Source organism: Podarcis melisellensis (genome assembly GCF_964234715.1).
Source record: "Podarcis melisellensis genome assembly, chromosome: 7".
Lineage (NCBI taxonomy): Eukaryota > Metazoa > Chordata > Lepidosauria > Squamata > Lacertidae > Podarcis > Podarcis melisellensis.
In genome coordinates, this window is record NC_138539.1 from 77709361 (window position 1) to 77727773 (window position 18413).

General features: G+C 44.1%; 1 long non-coding RNA gene across 1 annotated transcript; it reads left to right on the top strand.

The window, feature by feature from the left end:
• Positions 1–380: 380 nt before the first annotated feature.
• On the top strand, positions 381–18089 carry LOC309374317. Its single transcript, XR_014170519.1, has 3 exons — positions 381–676; positions 4364–4485; positions 17617–18089. It is a non-coding gene; the product is annotated as an uncharacterized lncRNA (long non-coding RNA).
• Positions 18090–18413: the final 324 nt, after the last annotated feature.

Sequence of the window (18413 nt, forward strand, 5' to 3'; positions counted from 1 at the left end):
GATGTGTTCTCATTGCTACGAAATTTTCCATGTGTGACTTTCTGAACAACATAGGATATTTCTATGCTAAAGCAAATTTTTAATCTAACTAACACGTCTAGTTTCCCCTCTTGTGTATGTGTATGCATAAATACATGCTAAATTATGTACAAATGATTTTATAAATAAATACAAATGAATAGCCTTGAGACTGCTTTATTCACCTGCACACAGGTATGACAGCTCACAAAAGCTTATGACATAATGTATGAGTCTTTACTATGTCACAAAACTCTTTGCTGAGACTTCTAGTCTCTCTCTTGGCATTGGTTGAGAGGGCTGGTATCCAGGCAAGGTATCCAAAGAACCATGTGCTTAATCCAGCATGCCCAATCGTCATATGTGGTGGTCTTGTAGTAAGGTTAAAGCTTACTGGGAAATGATATATAATGAAAAGAAAAGGATGTTTAAAATAACCTTTGTTAAAAAACAAAGAACAGAAACTTTTCTTTTTGGAATTATAGGGACAGAACTACCTAAAATGTATAGAAACTTATTTATGTATGTGATTACAGCAGCAAGAATGTTACCGGCCCCAAAATGGAAAGAAGCAGAAGTCCAGCAAAGGAAGAATGGATACAAAAGCTTATGGAATATGCAGAAATGGCGAAACTCGCCAGAAGAGTAAAAAATCAAGGTAACTTTTTTAAAAAAGAATGGAAATGGTTTATTGAATATTTACAAACAAACTGTAAACAGATAAGAACATTGGCAGGATTATTGTAATAACCCACAGTTTTATAAGAGTATATATTTAAAGTAGATGAATAAATGTGTAATTTAAGTTAATTTGGAATATACAAATATAAAAAATAATTTTATAGAACTGCAGAACGAGGGGGAAGGAAGTGGAGTTTTGAAATGTTAAAATCCTTGTAAAATTATTGAAATGTATAAAATTGAAAACCATAAATAAAAAATAAAAAATCCAGCATGCCCAGTGGGACACTGAATTTGTGTATTTCAGAGAGGAGCTAGTCCTAATCCTGCAATACTGTAATACTGAGACATTTGATAATGAGAGATTTCAAATGCAGTTTGTGGAACAGTATGGTGGTCTGCCAAATGAAGGGCAAAAGTCAACAATCCTACTTGGAATGGCCATGGCTCTTTGTGGGCAGGGCTGGGTTTAGGTTTGACGAGGCCCTAAACTACTGAAGCTAATGGGGCCCTTTATACGTCCAGCTGTCCTTTGTCAACAACAAATTGTCACTGTTTTTTGTGTTGAATATATGCTATATGGTAATTTATGGACCTAATAGGTATGTAGGTTTGTTTTATATATATAAAGGTAAAGGTAAAGGGACCCCTGACCATTAGGTCCAGTCGTGACCGACTCTGGGGTTGCGCTGTTCATCTCGCTTTATTGGCCGAGGGAGCCGGCGTACAGCTTCTGGGTCATGTGGCCAGCATGACTAAGCCGCTTCTGGTGAACCAGAGCAGCGCACGGAAACGCCGTTTACCTTTCCACCGGAGTGGTACCTATTTATCTACTTGCACTTTGACGTGCTTTCAAACTGCTAGGTTGGCAGGAGCAGGGACCGAACAACGGGAGCTCACCCTGTCATGGGGATTCAAACCACCGACCTTCTGATCAGCAAGTCCTAGACTCTGTGGTTTAACCCACAGTGCCACCCGCGTCCCATATATACATGTGTGTGTGTGTGTGTGTGTATGAAATGTACATCACTTGTTTTTTTTCCCTTTACATTTTTGGGGTCCCCCAAAAGAGTAAGGCCCTAAGCTATAGTTTGTTTAGCTTATATATAAATCCGGCACTGTTTGTGGGTACTCTGACTGTAGCTCCACGTATCCCAGACTTTGTTGATTCATGACGCAATCAAATAGGACACAACCTGCAAATGTAGCTCAGCCTCCCTCTGCGAATTGTGAGTTGTTGCCCCAGTGTAGCCCTTTTCGTCACAAGAATTTCTTGCAGGTCCACTCTCTTGACTTTTTAATTGATCTAATTCTCCCATAAGAATTGAAGAGCCAATGCAGTGTAGCGGTTGCAGCGGTTCTCAGCCTGTGGGTCCCCAGATCTTGTTGGACTACAACTCCCATCATCCCTGAGCTCTGGCCTTGCTAGCTACTGGTGATGGGAGTTGTAGTTCAACAACTTCTGGGGACCCACAGGTTGAGAAAGGCTGGGTTAGAGTGTTGGGCTAGGACCTGGGAGACCAGAGTTCAAGTCCCCCCACCATGCTCACAGGGTGAAGTCGGACCAGTCACTGACTCCCAGCTTAACCTACCTACCTTATAGCATAAAATGTGGGGGAAAGAACCATGTATGCCATTTTGAGCTCGTTGGAAGAATGGTAGGGTGCTGAGCTGGCCCATTGATGAGGTGTGGTGAAGGACCTGCCTCAGGCAATGGAAGCACAAGAGGTTCCACATGCCCCATTGCTGCTGCTGCTGAAGAATTGATCAAGATTGGCTGATGAAGCATTGAATTAAAGAGATTGGTTATCCAGAAACTCTGTTGCGTGGACAGGCGGAGTCCCCCAAACCCTGGGTGGCCCCCGTGTGGAATAACGACTCAAGACAACGTGTTATGGGATTAAAATTGCCCACAACTTTATTATGTTTCAGATGTGGGTAGACCTTGACTCAGGCATTGGGCGTTTATCCCTCCCAGTCCCCCGCTGGGGATCTGGGGAACATCAGGGTTATCCAGAGTGTGGGGAGGGATGGGCTGTCTCTGGAGAACATATGTTCAAGCAGATAGAGCCCGCTGCCGTTACACCGCCATCGCAGGGGAGAGCAATGACAACCTCTAGTACTGCCAAAGCCTTCCCTCAAAACAACCCCTTTAATGAGGAACCTATCACCGCCGCAAAGAGAAGGGGGGCGTGGGTCACCTCTACATGCCGAACCCCATTTAGAGAAGATAGACTAAAGGATTCTGCACAAGGTCTGATACCGCCAAAGTTGTGACGTTTTGCTACAGGAAAAGCAAACCTGTCAATGCAGGAGAATTCCTTTCCGGCCCTTCAACAGCAACCCTGACATAGCAGCACCTGCGTACCTGTAGAGAAAAGGTTAGCCTGCAAAAGAAGTATTAACTGAGGGTGGGTAGGGTGGGAGAAGCTCTGGAGCCAACTGACCATTCCCAGGTGAGACCCTTCCCCTATTGTGTGGGCAGGGTGGTCCCTCCCACTACCTGGCCTGATCACCTTGGCAACACCTCCCCAGGTGGGATTGGGCAACTGGCTGAGGTAGGCGGAGACCTCCAGGTATCCCACCTGGGGAAGGCAAAGCCAAGCCTGTGCTAATGGTGCCACATTGGGTCCCGGGGGCTGCGTGCGACCATGCAAAGGGTTCCCTCCCATTTAATGTGGGAAGCGGTTATTCCGGTGATATTTGGTGACAGATTATGTATATATCAAACTTTTGAATTATTCTACCGCAGCCAGTGAAGAAGATTTAGAGAATTTGCTTGCAATTTCTGATCATTTGTATTAGTCTATAAATAGTGTTTCGTGCCATTGTTATTGGCCACCGTGTTGTGTTATTTTGTTCAGCTGCTGCAATGCCAGCAAGAAGGGGGCATTCTGGTGCATGGGGGGATTTTGGAGGTAGCAGAAGAAGCGGGGAACATCCCTGTTTTGTCTCCAGTGGCAAAATGAGATGGGCTGCTCCTGGTGGGGTACAAATCTAACAATAAACATAAATAAATAAGTTGGCTGTTAGATTAGATAAAAGACCCATCTTCTCCAGCATTCTGCTTCTACCAGATGCCAGCCAGATCCTCTGGGAAGCTTACAATCAATGCATGAAGGCTTGATTCCAGCATCTGGTATTTGATGCCTATAAACATAGACACTCCCTTTAGCTACAGTATTGTGGCTTATTATAACCACTGATAGAGCTATGCACCATAGATGTTTCATAATAATAATAATAATAATAATAATAATAATAATAATAATAATAATAATAAAATTTATTGCTATTTAGTAGTGACACAAGACTTCATATTTTTTTTTCAGTTTACATCCCACTCTTCCTGTGAAAGGAGCCCAGGGCACTCCATTGCAATTAGATTTTCTTTCAAATAGTCATCTGTTTTATACACCTCCATTACCACATCTAGTTTTGGCCCTAATCTTTGTAAAAGCTGTTGATGCTAGCAGTTATCCCCAGCACATTTTGTGGCTTGGTTCCAACCAGCGTACTTGCTATGAAATTCCATTCATCCCTGAAATAGCTGCTTTAAAATCCTCTTCCTTTTACATTAGAGCTCCTTGCCCTGTTACTCTGTTTTGTAACTGCTCTATGTTGTCGCTTTTACATTTTCAGGATCATTTTTCTCTTTCCATAGCCTTTCCCTGTGTGCTCTATTGAGAAAAACAGAGTCTTTTAAAGCTATGCAATCTTTCAGTCTTCAACATGATCTTGAAATGAGGACACAAGTAGCGTATGTCTGTTGGCTCTCCTTCAAAGGTAAGAACAATAATTGAAAAGCTTACTCTGAATCTAAACAAGGTTTGTCATTCCTTTACTTATTTGATTGTTATGCATCTATGTACTCTATAAGAAAGGCAAATGCTGAAAATACTGAAATACAGTGGTACCTCGGGTTACAGACGCTTCAGGTTACATACGCTTCAGGTTACAGACTCCGCTAACCCAGAAATAGTATCTCGGGTTAAGAACTTTGCTTCAGGATGAGAACAGAAATCGCGCAGTGGCGGCGCAGCAGCAGCGGGAGGCCCCATTAGCTAAAGTGGCGCTTCAGGTTAAGAACGGACCTCCGGAACGAATTAAGTACTTCACCTGAGGTACCACTGTAAAGGCAGGGAAGACGTGAAATAGTAATTATAAAAAAATAGATACCAGCACTATGCAAGTTCTCCAAGATGTGCTTTAGGGCCCAGAAATGTTACCAAAATGATTTGGGCTCATATTGAGTACTCCCCTCCTTTTTTTAAAAAAAAAAAAGCAAAGGCACTGTATGTGATTGAGCTGATAGATCATGGATCAGCAAATTTTTTCAGCAGAGGGTCAGTCCACTGTCCCTCAGACCTTGTGGGGGACTGGACTATATATTTTTTTGTGGGCGGTGGAATGAATGAATTCCTATACCCCACAAATAACCCAGAAATGCATTTTAAATAAAAGGATACATTCTACTCATATAAAAACACACTTATTCCTGGACTGTCCGTGGGCCGGATTGAGAAGGTAAGTGGGCCGGATCCAGCCCACAGGCCTTAGTTTGCCTACCCATGTGATAGATCATGTCATACGAAATTGTGTCCTTCTTTCATCATAACTGGACCCTAAGCTCATCACACAGCACATCTCTGGCTTAGTGAAAGGCTGGGAAACTACAGAAGAGCCATGAAATGGACTTGGGTCCTCTCACATACAAAGGCATGTGCTCTGTTATTAAGCTACAGTAATTATTATTAATATTGTTTGTTTGTTTGTTTGTTTGTTTATACCCCACCCATCTGGCTGGGCTTTCCCAGTCACTCTGAGCACCTTCCAACAAAATATTAAAATACAGTAATGCATCAAACATTAAAAGCTTCCCTAAACAAGGCTGCCTTCAGATGTCTTCCAAAAGTCTGGTAGTTGTTGTTCTCTTTGACATCTGGTGGGAAGGGCGTTCCACAGGGAGGGCGCCACTACTGAGAAGGCCCTCTGCCTGGTTCCCTGTAACTTGGCTTATCGCAGTGAGGGAACCCCCAGAAGGCCTTTGGCGCTGGACCTCAGTGTCCGGGTAGAATGATGGGGGTGGAGACACTCCTTCGGATATACTGGACTGAGGCCGTTTAGGGCTTTAAAGGTCAGCACCAACACTTTGAATTGTGCTCATAAACGAGCTAAGGCTCTTTCCTGACACAGAGGGCATAAGGCAATTTTTCCCAACCTGGTGGTCTCCAGATGCTTTCTACTTACAATGCCCAGAAACCCCAGACACCATGTCCCCTTGTCAGGGGTTAATGAGAATTGTGGCCCCAAACAGCTGAAGGGCACTAGGCTGCAAAATGCTGACACTCCATTTAAGGAACTCTTTACCAACTTGCCATAAAATGAGATTCTTTAATACAGAGCCAGTCCAATGTCTCCTATAACTCCCATAATGTGGGCAGCAATTCTTCTGGTTCTGCTAAGGAACCATTCCTTGGTATTATCTATTGGAATTACAGCATTGTGACATCAAAGACTGGCTCCACAGTGATATGTCATAACTAGGTGGCAGACGCATAGTCCTTTGAGAGGAATCCCTTAAGTTTTACCAATAATTGCTATTATTTCATATATCCCTTCCATTATCTCACTACCTCCATTGCCACTAATGCAAACCAGGAACACAAATGTTAGTTTGAAAAGAATTTCCCAGGGCAAAACTACTATGTGTCCCTCTGCAAATAAAGGATAATCCCCTTTCATCCAGGAAATGGACTATCCAAAGAAGCTGTGTGTTTGTTGTGTGGAACTGCAAAATAACATACCTTTAATTGTGTTTGGACCATACGTCTTAGCAATTATAGCCAGCTGTTCCCTCAATTTACTCACCAAATAATAAGTCCCCCAAGATTTTACCAGAAACTGTTTGCATAACTTGGAAAACAGAGCTCAGCTGTTGCATAAATGGCAGGTCACACTCCCCCCCCCCAAACTGTATAATTAAATTATTCTTCATGCCTTCACAGGGATGCAGTTATTGATTATTTAGAGCTCAATCTTCCTTCTCCCTGTGAAACTGAGGACCAGTTTATACATTCAACAGAATGAAGTGATGAAATTTCTCCTGGATCACATACCACAATAGACTGAAAGCAAGGGATCACATGTCTCAATGCTCTTCCCAAACACTACCTTGCTCATATGGAACTGGAATGTGAGGGAGAAGGGTCAGCCTAGTCTTCTCCCTCACATGCTATGTGCAGGTAGCCCTTTACTTGGGGGAGCATTCAGATTCTGAAGAGGTACAGGTCAGGCAGTGCCAGCCACTGAGGTGATTCACTAAGGAAAATATAAGACAACACTGCATAGAAGCAGAGAAAGGCTGCTGTGTTTTGGGTGGAAATGCAGGTGTTTAGCTGCATACCTCCATATGGACATCCCAGCATAACCACCAACATTTCTCCGATGAAAATAGAGATGTCCCCTCCAGCATTTCTCCAATGAAAATAGGGACGTCCTACCTGTACGCCAGCTCCCTTGGCCAGTAAAGCGAGATGAGCACTGCAACCCCAGAGTCTGCCGCGACTGGACCTAACGGTCAGGGGTCCTTTTACCCTTTACCTTTTACCATACCCTCCAACATTTCTCCGATGAAAATAGGGATGTCCTACCATACTCTCCAATGTTTCTCTGATGAAAATAAAGGTGTCCCCTGCATCGTTTCTCTGATGAAAATAGGGATGCCCTACCATACCCTCTGTAATGGCTTGGGTCTCTCCCATAGACGCGAGACAACACCAGCAGTAATTATGTGAGATTTATTGCTCAAACACGCAAATCATTTTGGCGCTCACTCACTCAGCATCTTCCCCCAAGTCTGCTGTTGCCAAGTCTGAGCTCCGCCTCTTCCTCATCCAGCAATAAAGCTCCCACTTTCGCTTTCCCGCCTCTCGCAAACTTTTTCGAGCCTATGCATTTTCGGAGAGGCTATTTCCGGTGTCCCTGAGTCGGAGCCTGAGCTTGAAATGACAGTTTGTGTTTTGCCCCTTGGACTCCCCCCTTCCTGCTCTTTGTTCTCAGAGATCAGCTTTCTACTGCAGCTTGGCTGCTCCTCCCCCATTCCGCATTCCAGCCTAATCTCTTCTCCTTGCCTCTCAGCGTTTCTCAGCCTCTGTCAGCTGCGTCTTGTCTCTGACACCCTCCAAAATTTCTCTGCATAAAATAGGGAAATCCTACCATACCCTCCATCATATCTCTGATGAAAATAGGGGCATCCTAAGGAAAAGTGAAACATTCCAGGATCACATCAGAAACCAGGTGTTAGGAATGAGCCAGCTCCCAGTGAAGGTTTGCAGCCAACTGCAGGAAGCAGCCAGGAACAGAGAGGCTTAGACGTTAGGCAGGGGGGAGCTGGCAGCTGCAGACTTCAGCTCTTTCTGACCTTGATGGGCAGGATGATAAGGCAGTAGCTGAGAGCAGGCTAGAACACAGCCAAAGCTCACAGGGTGCTCAAACAGGAGCGAAAAAAACACACAGAAGTATGTCAGAATAGGAAGGGGCTGGAGCTAATCCAATAAGTCTGAAGAGTAGGAGAATGGGAAGGCTGCTAGATAGGAAGCAAAACAAGAGACGCAAGTGGTGGCAGTTCAATATATTCTGTAGAAGAATATCTTGAAGAAGTCTTCAGAAGGGTCATCCTGAGTAATGATGCCAGAGGCTTTGTTAGAGCCATCCAGAGCTATCTGTTCGTTTTTCCAATAAATCCTCCTTTTTAATTACCTACGCTTACTGTGTTATCAAGCTGGGAACCTGGACTCCTGACAGACGGCTTCTGTGAATTTGGGGCTGTCCCTGGAAAATAGCGATACTAGGAGGGTCTGCTCTGAATGGGTATTGTCTTGGTGACATCAACAAGCTGCACTGCAAAAAGGCCTAATCCTGCAATTCTGCGCTTGCATGGCGTTGGGAGCAGTGGCGGAGGAACCCTCTCCGGCACCCAGGGCAGGACGCCAAGGGGCAGGGCGAACAACCTAGCGGCGCGCACACAACATCCGTATGGACTGTGCATGCGCGGTGGCCCATACAGTCTCCGTGCGAGGGGCAGCCTGTACGGACACCCATATGGATGGCGCATGCAAGCGGAAGCCTGTACAGACTGCGCACACACAGCAGACCATATGAACTGCGCATGCATGGTAGCCCGTACAGTCACTGTACAAGAAGCAGTGTGAGAGGCAGCCGTACGGACACCCATATGGACGGCATGTGGCCTTGGCTGCTCTACAGCTGGGGGGCAGCGGGCCATCTTGTCACCCCATCAAGTGGTGCCCGGGGCAGACCGCCCCCTCTGCCCCACCTTCGTATGCCCCTGGTTGGGACTTGCACCCCAACCACTACTGTAGCCTCTCAATGTAGCAAGGAAACAGCAAGCTGATCTTCCCTCTTCCCTGCATCCCTAGCCTCTGGACACTCCATCCTATTGAGAGCCAGTGTGGTGTAGTGGTTAAGAGCGGTAGTCTCGTAATCTGGGGAACCGGGTTCGATTCCCCGCTCCTCCACATGCAGCTGCTGGGTGACCTTGGGCCAGTCACACTTCTCTGAAGTCTCTCAGCCCCACTCGCCTCACAGAGTGTTTGTTGTGGGGGAGGCAGGGAAAGGAGAATGTTAGCCGCTTTGAGACTCCTGAAGGGGAGTGAAAGGCGGGATATCAAATCCAAACTCTTCTTCTTCTTCTTCTTCTTCCGTAGTGGACAGTGTGTTATCTTCACAAACTGCTCTGTCTGCAGAGTGCTTTCTTTATTACTTGATTCTGCTGATAGTATAAACTGACCCTGAGTAAATTTATTGCAGGCAAATGTCTGGTTCTTTGGTTTCAGGGAGACTTCTAATAAAATAACATCTTATACTGAATTGCACAAAGGCTGGCAAAGCCCTCTGGTTTCTCTCTTTAGATATTTTCATGCCTAATAATAATTTCATTGGTTTGCTTCATATGGTTAGGGCTCAGATAATGCAGAGAAAATAATTCACAAGAGACCGAAATGATGGATTAGCAAGGGATGTGAGCCACCACTGATAAAGACAAGAAATATTGGCAAAGAAATACAAAATCCATCATACTAATTCAGTTGAATTAAATGTATCTACACTCTTCAGCCCTCGCCAAAATAAAGGAATGCAGTTTTTTAACAGTGGGGGAAAAAAAAACCTGCTGCTCTTTGTTCGCATTAAAACTGAGAATTTTAAAGAAAATTAAAGTCGTACACTAATTAATGGTGAAGAGCATGATGTAGCCAAATTGAAGCCCTTTTAAATCCCACAGAGATTCAACAGGAGAGTTAAACAGCAATAGGACAAAATCAATGGGATGGAAATGTTTTACTGTTAAGTACTCTCCCCCAACACTTGTTTCTGTTGAGTCTACCACAGGAATAACTCAATGGACTGGCATCCATGTCAATCTCTTCCAGGAGAGATGGCTATAAAACTTTGGTGGTTAGGTGGGATGGTTTTTACATATTGGGGCCAACCAAAAGTAAGACAGCACAATAGGTAACGGTAAACATGTTGCATTTCTCTGCACAACACAAATGAATGCAAGATCCAGTGTTTTAATACAGCAAAAGTGGAGGAGAGGGAGATTTTGCACTCAGGCCCTACTTGCAGAGAGACCTTGTCGGCCACTGCAAGAAAAGGATGCTGGATGAATTGGGCCATTCGCTGGCTTGATCCAGCAGGACTATACCCTCCAATATCTGGGTAATCCAAATCAGTTTTTGATCCCAAGCTCCCACCAGAGCCAGCAGACTCACACCAGAGTGCCGAACCAAAAAACGGGACATTCTGGGATCTAATCAGAAGCTGAGATGGCTTCTGTAATTTCAGTATGTCCCACTTAAATCAGGATGGTTGAGCAGTATGCAGGACTCTTATGTGATATTATCTTTTTTATTATACTAATTTAACACTTGGAGTAGGACTACTGCTGGACTGTGTATGTTTTCTCACTGGCTTTGCTACACATGCCAATACTGCTACTCCTCTGGAACTAAGCTATTAATGAATAGTGTGGTGTTATTCTCCCTTAACACACAACCCTTTACTGTTTGTTGCACTTATTTGTGTTTTTTACCAAAAGCAAGAAGAGAGGGACAAACTGTTTCTTGAAAAATATGCTTTTGAATTAGGAGTTCCCTATCTCATGAAGCTATCGTGCCCACTCAGTTCATTGATTTATCTACCTCAGTATTTTCTATATTGAATAAGGTAAAAGGTAAAGGACCCCTGGACGGTTAACTCCAGTCAAAGGTGACTATGGGGTTGCGGTGCTCATCTCGCTTTCAGACCAAGGGAGCCGGTGTTTGTCCACAGACAGCTTTCCAGGTCATGTGGCCAGCATGACTACACCGCTTCTGGTGCAACGGAAGACCATGACGGAAACCAGAGCGCATGGAAATGTCATTTACCTTCCCGCTGCAGTGGTACCTGTTTATCTACTTGCACTGGCATGCTTTCAAACTGCTAGGTTGGCAGGAGCGGGGATTCGAACCACTGACCTTCTGATTGGCAAGCCCAAGAGGTTCAGTGGTTTAGACCACAGCGCCACTCGCTGTTCCCTCAGGTTTCAAACAGAAGCCTCTCCCTGCCAGGTGTTACTTATCAGGGATTTGCAAAAAGTGCAGCATCTGTGTCAACAGTTCTACTCTGTAGTGCAGCAAGGCAAGGCCCAACCAAGGGGTAAGACAAGGCAAAGCAAAAAAAGATTCAGGCTGTGCTCTTGGGAACAAAAAGAGCTCTGAAGCTGCTCTAGCAAGGAACAAGCTGGACGGCACACTAATACAGTAGCAACTAATTAATGACGACAACAACAACATTTTTGTTTTAGGTTTGTCTTTCTTAAAAAGAACTAACAAAAAACATACTGCAACTCTGTGCATGTTTACTCAAAGGACGCCATAAGGACTTCAATGTAACTTCCTTCTAAGCAGTGCTTTTTTTAAAAGAAAAGAAAAAGATGTTTAGGGGTACTTTCATTTTCCTACTCCCTCAATAAGGCCACACTTAGATTCACAAAATGTTTAGGGGTATGCGTACCTCTGTGTCCCCCCAGAAAAAATCACTGCTTCTAAGTAAAGTGTGCATCGAATGGCAGGCCAAATAAAAATCAAGTTATCTGATTTTGGAACAGTAGTCCCAGTCAGGGAACAATTATGTGCTAGTTTCTGACGATGTTTCCATTACTGTCTGCTAAATATTGTCAGGGGACCAGCGTGATGAAAAATAGGCCTGATTTAATACACTGCATATACTAAAATGAATAATTGAGTATACATATTAGGGACTTAACTGCTTGGTACTTTGCTTGATTAAGGACACATCTGTACCGGGAGCTACCCAGTTTTTCAAAATTTCCTTCTCTTTATGCTCCCATCGCCCCCTTATTTTTATTCAATGGCCCCCATTGCACCTGAGGCCCCACCCCAAGATTGTTCCACCCCCCCCCAAGGGGGCGGTATTTCCCACTTTGGAAAAGATTGTTTTTACAGTATTCTTTTTGAGATGCAGAGATTCGAACTGTATGCAGTATTCCAAGTGTAAGGTAAAAGATAAAGGACCCCTGGACAGTTAAGTCCAGTCAAAGGTGACAATGGGGTTGCGGCGCTCATCTCACTTTCAGGCTGAGGGAGCTGGCGTTTGTCCACATACAGCTTTCCGGGTTATGTGGCCAGCATGACGAAATCGCTTCTGGCACAACGGAACACCGTGATGGAAAACAGAGCACACGGAAACACCGTTTACCTTCCCACCACAGTGGTACCTATTTATCTACATGCACTGGCATGCTTTCGAACTTCTAGGTTGGACACACCCACCACGGCTGGCAGGCCATTGGTATAGCTCCTCCCCACTGGGAGTTGAATACTGATTTGGGAGATTCAGGGCAGACAAATAAGAAGTTCTTCACTCAGCAGATAGTTAAACAATGGAACTCACTGCCCCAGTATGTAGTGATGGACACCGACATGGGTGGCTTATCACAGAGGATAAGGCTATCAGTGGTTAGCAGTCATGAGGACTAGTATGTATTACCTCCATTATCAAAGACTGCATGTCCCTGAATATACCAGCTTCAGGAGATCATGTGTGAGTGATAGAGAACTATTGTGCTTCTGTCCTGCCTATGGACCTCTCATTGGTCTGATCTGGAAGGGCTCTTATGTTCTGTATTAGGAATTCAGACTATGAACTCGTGTGTCTCCTGGCAGCACGGGATTCAAAGGTTGCAGCGTCTATGGAATCAGGACTGGATTGAAAATGTAATAAATACATAGTAATACCTCAGACAGGAAGATTTGCAATGTCTACAGTATGTCAGATCTAATAATATAAAAACTTCTCCAAACGGCAAATGTGCAGCTGCAGCAGAACTTTCCCCCAAATAGTTCTGCTTCCGCATTTCAAGATGTAAATGGAACAATCACCCCTATAAATGTATGCTATTAATTTGTAGCACATAAATTTCTGGCATACCTGTGGATAGGCGAGCTTCTTTGATCAGCAGACAGTGCAATCTGGAGTCCTTGTATCATTTTAAATTGAACACCAGCTAAATGCTGGCTGTTAAATGTAACATAGGAACAAACTATAATTCTAAACTAATCCTAGTTGTAGGCTGGCCCTGAAGTTAGTATTTGGCTGAAGAGTTTCTTCTGCCTTTAATGAGTTCAAAAGAGGTACCTTCAGAGCCTGTACTTGACTGTAAAGTAAAAAAAGCATTATAATATTATGTCTGAAGCATGGAGCCCCATTACAGCAAGGGGCTTTTGTGAAGCTTCATGTCAGGTCTATAACATTTAAATCACCCCAAATTCCAGGCCCCTGTTGGGATTTACAGAACATATATTTTGGTATTTCACAAAACACAGGCACACTTGTCAGATATACCTCTAGAGGAAGGAAAAGCCAGATGGTGAAAGAGAATGCAGGCATGGCCTATTCCTTAGGGGAACGTGGACGTCCTCCAATAGACGTGGCAATCTAATGTGAAAGGAAATTAATTCACAGCTCCAAAAAGGAGGATGCTCTGAGAGGGAAAAGCCATTCCCCACTCATTTTGCAACTAGATTCCACTTGTGCATGCACTGGCATAATGCAGATCACTGGATACAACTGATATTGTGCGATTGCTGGGTGCAGTTGACTTACAGGGAGAACTTGAATATGCAGTTGTTGTTGTTGTTGTTGTTGTTGTTTAGTCGTGTCTGACTCTTCATGGCCCCATGGACCAGAGCATGCCAGGCATTCCTGTCTTCCACTGCCTCCCGCAGCTTGGTCAAACTCATGTTCGTAGCTTCAAGAACACTGTCCAACCATCTGGTCCTCTGTCATCCCCTTCTCCTTGTGCCCTCCATCTTTCCCAACATCAGGGTCTTTTCCAGGGAGTCTTCTCTTCTCATGAGGTGGCCAAAGTATTGGAGCCTCAGCTTCAGGATCTGTCCTTCAAGTGAGCACTCAGGGCTGATTTCCTTCAGAATGGAGAGGTTTGATCTTCTTGCAGTCCACGGTACTCTCAAGAGCTGGAAGGAGCTGTTCTGATGCAAAGCTCCACCAAGACTAGCTTCATTTGCAGGGCTCTTTGCAATTTCTTTGCTCCTTACACAGAGCCCACCCACCTGTTAAATTTGGCCTATGAGAAGTGAAGGAGAAAAGTTCCCTAACCCTGCTCTTAATATTGCAGAGGAACAATGTGCCTCTCCTGTTGATGTCACCGAGCTTCATTTACATCTTCCTAATCACTAACCATGATGTGATTTAAGGCCACATAGAACAGTCTTTTTAACCAAAATGCTGCTGCTTCTTGGCCTTCGCCAACTCATCTTCAGTTCCCTCTGGCAGCTTTTAGAGTTGTAGGCCGCTTTGATACAAAATTCCAAGTGATATTCTGTAAGGCACACCTTTCACTCAAATTCAAACACTATCTCACTTCAAATTTAACAAGGTGATTTAAAATTCAGGGTTGGATCCTAGTACTAGAAGACTCACCGCAGTTAAAGAAAATGATTGCCTTGAGTTCAATAATATCTATTGGTCATTAGGACTGGATACAACCCTCAGTTCCATTTCTATGGTTTGGTATATTTCAAGGGCGGGGGGAATCTCTGTGTGTTTTATGCTTCTGCTTTCAATAGCTGTTTCCAGACTTTTCTCTTTTTCTCCACAATATGTCTAATAAAATAATAGACAAAAACAACTGTCTACTGGAACTGAATACTGTGTTTCTTGAGCCCACAGCTTTACAGATTTCTCATATTTTTAAACTTTTCTAGTCTAGATTATTTTCACGCAACAATAATTATTACCTTGACTGTAGTCCTTGGCACAATTATATTGCTGAAACCCCTCAGCAGTCTAAACGCTTTGAATATTTTAGTCCAGGGAATATTGGTAATCATCAAATGTTATCTCAATAAAAGTGTTGATCTCTTAAAACTGAATCTTCAGACCACATATTCCAAATGGTCTCTTTGGCTTCAATATAATTAAATCAGAGACAATTATTTGAATGATATTCAGATGCTACTGAAGCAACATAGACAGTAGGAATCCAGGAAGGCTACCATCTAACACAGGGTTGAGACCCCTAATTTCCCAATAAGATTTTGTAAACTTCTCAAACTATACCACCCATCCCTAAGAAATGGGCTCCAAGTATGTATTTGTCCCCTTTTCCTCTGCTTGTGATTCGAGGACCCGATCCCTGCTTGGGGAATAAAGACACGAGGACACAGTATGTAAGGTTAATGGGTAAGGAAAAGGCCACAACTTTATTGATGACAGCATGTGAGAAGGTATTGGCTTAGGCATTGGACCACAGAACTTTAGACTCCACCAACTCGTAGAGGGGTGAGTCTGAGGAGGGGTTAACCACCAGCAGGGGGAGCCTGTTGATGCTAATACAAGTATAGGCCCTCTTCCTGATGTCACCGAGGGTCGTGCCATGGCCCCCCACCACACGGGCATCAGACAGGATCCACGACCGCCGGATTTCTTTAGCGGAATACCCAAAATTGTCAGGGTAGGCGATGGCCACACCTAACCCCCCGAAACACCAACAACACATTTCAATGCCTAACCGCCAAATACCATGAAAGTTGTGACGGTTGCTACGAGGTAGGCGAAAAAAACTAAGAGGCCAGGCCAATTTAGCCAATTGTAAAAAACTCCTACCAGGCCCCCTGGTTAAACAGGGCGACCAACCAGAGGTCCATAGCAAAGTCTCAGGAAGCTAACTCTAAAAGGGAGTGGAGGGTGGGTGACTCGAAGAAAATGTGTGTGCAATGATGGGGATCGCTGGCGCGGCCGCATTTGAGCGGCAAGCCACGCTCCCGCCAAGCATCCCTACTGGATGCCCAACCGGGGAGGGGCGTGGTGTGCCAGCCCTGGAGTTGAAGCAGGGGGCAAATGCCCCCTGCATGACGCAGTAATCGTCTCCTGCTCACAACCCCTCCCCTCCTGGAGGAGGAGAGGCTTTTTCAAATCACATTTGCAGATTACTGTACACAAGAGAGAGGAGGCAGAACAGTGCTTGCAAGCTCCCCGAACTCCTATCCATGAAGCTGTCTCAAACATACACACCTAACTTTAACTGTGAAGTGAACGTGGCTTATACTTTGGATGAATGCTGATTTAAGGGAAAACACATCCAATGGGAGGTTTTCCTCAAGAAATTACAAGATAGATATAGACTGTGGCTATCAGCATTTGTACACTGCTTCAATGCCCGTGGTGAGAGCACAATGGAGTCAGAGGAAGTGGTGATGTGTGAGCCTCTGAGTGGATAATATAACATTTACCATAATGGGCATACTTACATTTATATTTTGGACTATTCGACATTGCCTTCTTGAGCCTCCTTATTTCAACTGTTAACAATGATCCATTGAGAAACTCCCTGAATTCAGTAGGTCCTCATTTGCAAAAGAAAGCAATTTGCAATATGTTTGTTGCACTGTACTTTCCTGAGAGGAGGCATAATGCTTTGGAACAGACTTTGAATTGGCAACATAAAACTGATTCCATGCTTCCTAAACTGTCATGCTTCAACCACATTTGAATTTCACATATGGAGGGCCATCACTTTAAATCTGCTTGGGAAAATAAAAGTCGAAAGTCGAAAGCGCCCATCCTTTTTTTGTGCACAGAAAAATAGAAGAGCCTGAATGGATGTGTAATAAAAGGAAAGATGTCTGCAAAGAATGAACACTGTGTACTAATTCAGAATTCTCAGCCTACTTTAATGTCATTTCAATTCAATTGTCCTCTCCAGAGAAATGAATTTCATGAGATAATTGTTTCATTCTACAAGAGCCTCCTGTCAAGGGACATCTACAGTTAGCTATTCACATAAATAAATATGTATCACCACAACACATACCAAAATCATAAAAAGTACAAAACCAATAAAACAGTTCAAGCTTAAACTTTCCTTGAACTTCAGTGATATACAAGGTGTGATCGCCCAAGGCCCCCATCCCTTCTCCTGCCCAGCCAAAAGGCACACAAGATGCCTTTAGCTAGTAAATAATAAACAGCACAAATTGAGTGTGTTGCGGCAATGATTGCCACAGCAAGTGCATTTAGAATAAAAGCCCATAAGCTTAGTGACCTGAAAACCTCCATTTGGTGACATCGTTTGTCACATTGTGATGAATAAAATAAATGTCACTAAAATAACCTTCCAGTTGCTTCTCTCTGGACTCTTACGTTTGCATTTCTTTGTAAGCCTGTTGCATAACAATAACAATTCTGTCTCACTGCACACTACATAACCACAAATCCCTGGAATATATGGCAACCTGAAATATCTTATGCAAAATATATGACAAGGGCGCAAGAAACTCTGACTCAGAAATCCTCCATTGTCTCTTCCTCTAGGTTTATCTTCCAGATGAAAAGAACTGAGATAGTCACTGTGGACTCTGGATACGTCTTAGATGTGGCCAACAACAGATGCAGAAGAAGGAATTTGCTGTGTTTCAAAGTCCCTGTAAAAGCAAGATTAAATTCCCACTGTCTGTCCTATAAAATATAAATGTTGGTTTCAGGCTTCTCCATCGACTGCAGGCCCTTGGTGGCCCTAAGAAGTGGGCGAATGCGAAACAAAACTTGAATTACCTCAAGAAAGAATTCATTATGAAAGATGTATTTGTCAATGGTATTTGTAAGATCTCTGCCACATGACCAGATGGTCTTCATTCTCACTATACCACTATGAGGTGAGCACCGAAGAAAACACCTTCACAGGCTGAAACTTGTGCTTGCAGCTGTTGATCATGCCAGCCACCATTCAACTAATAACATGTGTACAGTTGCTCATGGAATTCAATAAAACTGGGATTGGAGTTGAATATTGTGGCCCTAATATTTCCTAACATTCTGGCATCCTTTGAATCTTCCTGTCGGCAAGCATTGTGGACTTTTGTGGTTGTTTGAGATGTTTCAGGCATTTCACACCAACCTGCCTGCAGCAGAGGTGAGAACCCTCAGGTCTGGGGGCCAAGCTCCTCTGGCTGGTCCTCTGGACACCATACTGCCTCCCCAGCCACACCCCATCTCCCGAAACTGCCCACCTCACCGGCCCTACTTTGCAACCTTCTTTAAGTATTTCTGCCTGACCAGAATGTGTCCTTGAATGCATCTTACAACGGTTCTTGCTTTCCTGAAGGAGACAT